Below are 7,991 nucleotides of genomic sequence, written 5' to 3'. Positions count from 1 at the left end.
AACAACAATGTCAAAGAACTTCCTCAGAAGTTCACTGTGGGTGCTGTACAAAATTTCTAGCATTAGGTATGAGAACACTAAGTATCACATCAAGGTAGCATCTCTCCTTCAAAATGGATGCCCTCTCCAGAGGATATAGTTCTGACAGAATGTTCTGTTATAGTTACTATCAAACAATAATTCATTAAAAATCCCTTCCTTTATAACCATCCTGCTTCATCGAACCTGATTTAGGATCGACACTAATGACTCATTGCATCTTGATTTTTGTTTCCTCTTTGTGACCAAAATCCATTTCTGAAAATGCAGCTGATCATGTTCCAATTTTTCCAGGTTTTATTTGACCTGGTTTTTGATCCAGACCCATGTCAAGAGAGAAACATTTGATGAGAAGTGGTCAGTGTGAGCACATTTTTAGCCAACTTTGAGCAACAATGAGGGTTTAGAAGGAGTGGTCTTCAGGCTAGTTTTACTTGCAGTCCATTAATAAACTTAGCTATATTTGTTATGTAGCCAGAATTCACTATCTCAAAGTGCCAGGCCAGGAGTATTATGCTGGGAATTATACTTCTGAAAAATTCTGCCAGGCAAGAGGTATAAAGCTCAAAAGAGAAATATATAACAATGCTGGCCCTGTGGAGTAGTGGGTAAAGGTGCTGCCTGCAATGCTGGTATCTCATATAGACACTGGTTCATGTCCTGGCTGCTTCACTTCTGATCCAGTTCTTTGCTATGGCCTGGGAAGATGCAGAAGATGGCCCACGTCCTTGGGACCCTGCACCCATGTGGGAGACCTGGAAGAATCTCCTGGTTCCTGGCTTTGGATTGGCACAGCTCCAGCCATTACAGCCAACTGGGGAGTGAACCAGTGGATTGAAGACCTTGCTCGCTCTCTCTGCCTCTCCTTCTCTATGTAACTCAGACATACCAAGAAATAAATATTTTAAAAAAGAAAAACATGTAACAAAACCAAAGAAGATAACAAATTGTGTTGTCATCCTAAACAATGAACAGAGTTAAAAGTTAATAGCAGAATATTATACTATAATTGACATTATATAAGGAAACTAGAAATGTTGATTAATCATACATTAATAAGCCCCATAAAACATTTTTTAAAAAAGGATTTATTTATTTATTTATTTGAAAAGCAGAGTGACATAGAGGCAAAGGCAGAGAGAAAGTCTTCCATCCACTAGTTCATTCCCCAAATAATTGTAACAGCCAGAGATGGGCCAATCCAAAGCCAGGAGTCTTGGAGCTTCTTCCAGTTCTCCCCTGTGGGTGCAGGGACCCAAGCACAGGGGCCATCTTCCACTGCTTTCCCAGGCCATAGCAGAGCTGGATCAAAAGTAGAGCTGCTGAGACTTGAACCAGGGCCTAAATGGGATGCTAGCACTGTAGGCAATGGGCTTGGAGATGTGAGCTAATGCTGGGCTGATGAGAAAGAGGGAGAGTTTGGGCTAGATTTCAGGGTCCTTTGAGATAACAGTGTGAGCTGGGAGAGTTTCAGGCTGAGACTGGACTCTGAGGCTGAGCAGCTGAGATATGGGGAGATAGCTTGAGAGGAGGAGTGAGAGAGATCTCGGGCTGACAGCAGGAGTCTTCTGATAGTAATGTGTCCAAAAGTCAAGGCAGGACAGGCCTGATTAAAGTAGGGTGGCGCTGTATTGGCAAGGCCAAAAAACAGGGGCCTGCTTGTTGCTTTGTAAGAGGTCATCATGGATCCAAGGCTTTTGTCCTTGCTCCATCACTGTGTATGATAAAGTCAGAACAAAGCATGCTTTGATGAAGGTGATTTCTGGTAGAAATTCTACAATAAAAATCTATCCAATCACAATCTGCTGCAGTTCAGACAGATTTCACTCTTTAGCTAAAGGCATTCATGTTTGGTGCCTTTCAGCTGGGAATGTGAGGAAATGTCCAACCAGGGTAAATGCCATAAGAGTGGCCGTGGACTCTAGTAGAGACAACAGTGTGCACCACCAGTGACAAAATCCAGCTCTAATTACAGAACTCCAAATCCCCAGTGAGGGGCCACACAGTCAGCATCTTTCAAGTTCACAAGGTGTACTTATATTTTGCAAGAACTCTCAGTCAGGCCTCAAGCTATGTGTATGTTTTAAGTAGATATCACTTGCTGTACCTTTTACAGGAAAGACACTTCAACCCTAATTGTGACAGTCTCCAAATAGATTTCTATTTCCTTGTCTCCTCTACTAGGCAGTTCTTGGGGGTCACAACTCTTATTTGCTTGTTTCCATATCCTCATTTATTCATTGAACTAAGAGACTTACTCTGTCCAGATGCTGAGTTAATTTCAAGGCAAACATGTTTCTTGTCCCCATGACATTTTCAATTTGGCAAGAAAGAGCAGTCTACCCAAAGAATATTGCCTGACAGTAAATAGTGCGAAAGCAATGGATAAGTATTTAAGCATTCCTAATCCAGCAACAACTCTAATCCCATGAACTAGAATTGACAGAAGCAATCATAAACATAGACCTCCATGTCATCCAATTATCCATTTGCATTTCTACTTAAACATTTTAAAAATCATATGTATACCTAAGATTGCATAATATATATGCTATCTTGATATTAAACATAAGAAAAAATGAAAATGACAATGGAATAATAGCAATTTTGAATTGTCTTCCTTTTTAGACAAGTTAGAATCCTATGTTCTCTACAGTGTAGATTATTGTTGTAGGTACTCTTGCTCTCTCTCACTTTTTTTTTTTAAAAGATTTATTTATTTATTTGAAAGTCAGAGCTACACAGAGAGAAGGAGAGAGAGAGAGATCTTTTATCTGCTGGTTCACTCCCCAACTGGCTGTAATGACTGGAGCTGTGCCCATCTGAAGTCAGGAGCCAGGAGTTTCTTCCAGGTCTCCCACATGGGTGCAGGGAGCCAAGGACTTGGGCCATCTTCTACTGCTTTCTCATATCATAGCAGAGAGCTGGGTCCAAAATTGAGCAGCTGGGACTTTTGTCCCACATGGGATGCCAGCACTGCAGGAGGCAGCTTTGCTTGCTTCACCACGGTACCAGCCTCCCTCTCTCTCACTTTTTTCCCCAGATGACAAATCTGGGGTTTTAGAAACTGAGCCCCAAGACAAAAGAATTTCTTAAACCAGTATTATATTTTAGCTAGTCTTTAACCTAGACATTTTAATGATATTCCCATGGGCATGTTCTAAACTCTTTGCACCTCAGTTTCCCCTTTGTGAACTCCTGATTATACTGTCTCCAGAATTAATCCAAGGTATAAATGCTATGAGGTAAGGCATGCAGTCCCTTAATCTTGCTCCTAGAAGACACTTAGCAATGTTAGTTCATTATCCAGTTCCCTTCTTTGTTTCTATGCTTGAGGAATTAAAAGATGGTGTAAAATGATTTGAGAAGAACTATAAACATCAATAAGACACAAATAAAATTGTATTATCAAATCTGCATGTTAAACTCTACCCTCTACACCTCTGCTAAAAGGTATATTGCTTTCATAATCATTTATTATGTGAGAGAAGTTTCCAGGAACAATGCAACCCATAAGATGTTTCTGGAAGACGACAGAGGTTATGAAGGAGCCAGGATTTGGGATCAGTTACAAAAGAGAGTGCCATGCTTTAAGATTTGATTCAGGAAAGAACACCAACTCCAACTGATCCTTGAGATTTTGGGGTGGGAAGGAAAAGAGGGGATGTGAACAGAGCGGATGCCCCCTTCTGGCAGTATTTCTCCATCCACTCCACACTGAAGCCCTTGGGGATTGCCCGCTGGTCTCTAGAAATGCGTGGCCTGGACTCCATTTCCCAGAGTCGCCAGGTGCCCTGACGTATTCTGTGTTCCGATTGCCTGTGCGTGTGGACGTGGGAGTACCTGCGCCTGCGTACGTGCATGTCGGTGCCTGCTCTCTGGCACAGAGTTGAGAACAGAGCAAGTTCATTCATGGGGAGTCAGCCTGAGAGGCCACGCTGCTCCTTCTCCCACATTCACTGTGGCTCTTGCCCTGCACGTACAATCCCAGGAAGTCTGCGGAGACACCCTGAGCCGCCACCCGCTGCTTCTGTGCCTCTTCAGCTGCCGCCTGTGGGTCCCACATGCCAGGGACTTTTTCTGTCCCACACTCTCTGCTTTGCTCCCTGAGTGTCCTGAAGCAGGGGGATGGGCTCCCGGGACTTTCAGGCAAGTATGGAGAACAGAAGGGGCACAGATGTGTGTGTGGGAGAGGGATGGGTGAGAGGGCAGGTGGCGGCTCCGCCACGTGGCTCACTTGATTCTCAGTGATTCTGGTGGGTTCCCGGGGCAGGGTCAGGGCTGGGACCTTGGCTCTCCTGTCTCCCACCGCCACTGCGCAGCCTTCCAGTGCCCGGCCGGCCCGCGTGTTACCTTGATCAAATTTTCCTCAATGTGCTTTATGTGGTGGTTACGAAACAGAGAACACCGGTCAGGACAACTGCACAAGCAGGGCAGGTGAAAGGGTGGGGAAGGAAGGCCGTGAGGCTGCCAGTTTGCTCTATTTAAATAAGCCCGGCTCCCACTTCGGGTGGGTCACAGAATGCCTTCTGGCTGCTGCTTCTGCAGGGTGGGGCTCAGTGGCCTTCAGAGGAGTGTGGGAGGCTGCAGGGGTGGGAAGGAGGGTCAGAATAGGAGCTGCTCCATGGCCCCCATTCTGCACCTCATCGGGCGTTGGATTCCCCACGGACACACCTGGCAGCGGTGGCCCTGCTGCTGAGCTTTTCGCCAGAGGGAGCAGCGTGAAGGGTGAGCAGTAACTTTGCGGGTTGATCCTTCTTCCGTGTTTAGTTAACAGACTTTTCAATCTGGAGTTTGAGGCCACAGAATCTTAGCTGATGACTTAATTGCTGCTTTTCAATTTCTGTCATCAGCCCTTCTTCCTTTTCCTGTTAGGAAGGATGTCAACTACTATTGCCTGCCGCTGACTCCTTTTCAAAGTGAGAGCGAACTGTGCAGTCAACAGCTGGAGCTATTTTAGTCTGGATTTGCATGAAGTGGAGAACTATAAACACAAATACAGAAAAGTAGCACTTTCTCTGCCCAGTTCTTCAGTCACCCAGTGCTCCACCAGGCTGATTATCTTACAGTCCATACTTTTTTTAAAAAAGATTTATTTATTTATCTGAAAGTCAGAGATACAGAGGGGCAGAGGCAGAGAGAGAGGGAGAGGTCTTCCATCTGCTGGTTCATTCCCCAAATGCCTGCAATGGTCAGAGCTGGGTTGACCTGAAGCCAGGAGCCAGGAGCCAGGAGCTTCTTCTGGGTCTCCCACTGGGTCCAGGGCCCAAGGACCTAGGCCATCATCTACTGCTTTCCCAGGCCATAGCAGAGAGCTAGATTGAAGTGGAGTAGCTGGGACTTAGAAAAAATTCCCCCCTCCCTTTGAGAACAATCCACCTGGCATGGCCCATATGGGATGCGGGCACTGAAGGGGGCAGCTTTACTCACTCTGCCACAGCCCTGGACCCCACACTGAATTAACTAAGAAGTCCAGATACTTGTCTTATTTTGGGTTCTGTGTTTAACCCATGACATTTTTTGGCATAGGACGATATTAGTTCTACATTTTCATAAAGACTGTGGTCTGTGGAAGCATCTATACAAGTTGTTAATGGGAGGAGGGGTCAAAAAGAGGGGAAAGAAAAAAAGTTCACCTCTCCCCCCACAGAGATGTAGAGTAGATGTGACCTTGAAAACTGTTGCTGAGTGAGTTTCAGTGTAATGCAGTTTTCACATGAAGAACTGAGTGATTCCAGTGTCCTGATAGAATGTCATTGTCACCAGATTACCAGTTTATGAAACTCATTAGCATAATGAGGCCATCTAGGAAGTGAACACAGAAAGTGATTTCTGGATAGAGGGTGTTAGGGTGACAGCATTTCTCCTCTCAGCCCCAGTGTGTTGTTTTTGACCTTTTCTCCAGTGCCCTCCCTATCACAGTGCTTGTGAATGGACCAGCATTTTTGTGCTTCCGGTGGGAAGCAGTTTTTTTTTTTTTTCCATTTGATATTTGTTTATTGAAATAGCATTGTCACATTTTATAGGATGCACTACAGAGACTTTCATAGGTAAAAGCTTTCCCACAAAGATCACAAAACTGCAGGCAAGGGAAATCTTGACCCAATTTTACTGAGAACTTTCCCTGAACCTTTCTGGAAAAAAAAGAGACCATTTTATTTTTGACTTGTATCAAAATAAAGCTACTTCCCAATGACAAAATATCCTTGGATCAGAAAAATCAACTTCATTTGCCAACAGTTCTGATAAACACAAAACATAATTACAAAATGACAACATCTACTCTTTGGGCCCCACTGACTGAACTATGTGACTCCTAGTGTGGCTTCCACTGATGTGAGAGGCCACTCCCATGCCCCCTTATTTCACAATTCTCTTGTCATAAACTCACAGTGGTATTTAGACAAAAAAAGGATTTCTGTGCACTAAGGTATGAAATTGAAGGTAACTATGTATTACTAAAAGTTGCAGATTTAGTTGACACATTCAAAGGAAATGCTGTGCCTATTATTGATGGAAGTTGTTATGCAATATCATAACTTTGCCCCATATAAAAAGTTTCAATACAAATTTTTGCTGTTAAAGACTAGTTTGGGGTTATTTTCATACATGCTATTGTGAAACGATAATATGTGCAAATCCACTGCTGTGACACCACTGATAAGCAGGTTACTTCCTATGAATTGTCAGCAGCACATGTACACACAGGGATGCATTCAATTAAGTATGTATTGAGGTTATGTCCTAAGAAAATTGCTAATGGATCTCAACTGGTTGAAGTTGAAGTTTAAGAAATGAAATTATATCATCCACATGCAGACTAATAAAGAAATAGATGTAGTGAAGTTGCAAAAATTTACCTACAGTGATACACTTGCAGATAGCCTCACTTCCCAGTGATAATATCTCAATTAAGTTTAGGATATGTTCTATTTGGTACTTTGTGGATGAACTAGAAAAGAAGATGCAGATGAGGCTGACAAACCTAAGAGGAGGGAAAAGATTCACCAACAGTCTTGGAGCCATTAAAGGGGGCATCATGATGTTTAATGAGATCCTACAATAGGCAGGAATTACTCTCTCATTGTAGCTGGCAAATCTGCAATATATGAACCAGTTGGGCTAACTTGGATGTCATGAATCAGTGAATTCAATGATCATACCAAACCTAAAGGCAGAGCTGATTTAAAACCCAATTTGAATACTGTATGAAAGGTAATAAAAATGTTGATATTTATAAGTAAAACATAAGAGTATAGAAATAATGTTAGATGACCAGTTTTGTGAGTGAAAATGTCATTTCAAACCGATTTATTTTCTTGCTTGATGAGAAAGAGCATTCTAAAAGCAGTGCGGCCAGCATACAATCACAATGCTAAAGAACAATGAACTAGCAGAAGCACAGGGACGGTGAACTGCAGAAACTAGGAAATAGAGTCCAACAAGGGAGGAATAGAGTGGAGTTCCCATAGTGGGGATGTCAGCTGAGGCAGTCCATTCATGATGTTAATTACAACAATGGAATGGAAATGTTTTAGTTGAGACTTAGTATTTTCAGCTTCTCACTGTACCAAGCTTCACAAGTCCCAGTAGTCCCATAAACCAACATTGGTGTTTAACCATTAGATTGTTAAGAAACTGATTTAAACTTGGAAGCAAAATGATTTGCATGACTGCAGATATAGCATCATGGATTGTTTTGAAGGTCATTTGTTATGTCTTTGAAAAATATTTGCAAAAGTATCCTTTAGGATGTTAATTCTTTAAGCTTACTACATCATAGGTAGGGATTCAAATTCAATGAAGTGTAGACTGGAAGAATGGATGACGGATAAAATGTCCTAAGACGTTATCCATTAAATCTGGTGAGGAAATAATTTCTAGTGGGAACTAAGGCCTAAAGTCTAACATACAGTATCACAAGGGTGTATTCCAGATAGCCTAAAACTAGG

The 7,991-nt window shown here is 42.7% G+C and overlaps 1 long non-coding RNA gene across 1 annotated transcript; it reads left to right on the top strand.

Annotated features, from left to right (window-relative positions):
- The first annotated feature begins 3,637 nt into the window (after positions 1-3,637).
- LOC149125250 (uncharacterized) lies at positions 3,638-7,782 on the top strand. Its single transcript, XR_016236807.1, has 2 exons — positions 3,638-4,192; positions 4,919-7,782. It is a non-coding gene; the product is annotated as an uncharacterized LOC149125250 (long non-coding RNA).
- The last annotated feature ends 209 nt before the right edge of the window (positions 7,783-7,991 follow it).

This window comes from Oryctolagus cuniculus, chromosome 7 (genome assembly GCF_051225735.1).
Source record: "Oryctolagus cuniculus isolate XC-2025 breed Fujian yellow rabbit chromosome 7, ASM5122573v1, whole genome shotgun sequence".
Lineage (NCBI taxonomy): Eukaryota > Metazoa > Chordata > Mammalia > Lagomorpha > Leporidae > Oryctolagus > Oryctolagus cuniculus.
This window is presented reverse-complemented; position numbering and strand designations above follow the sequence as displayed.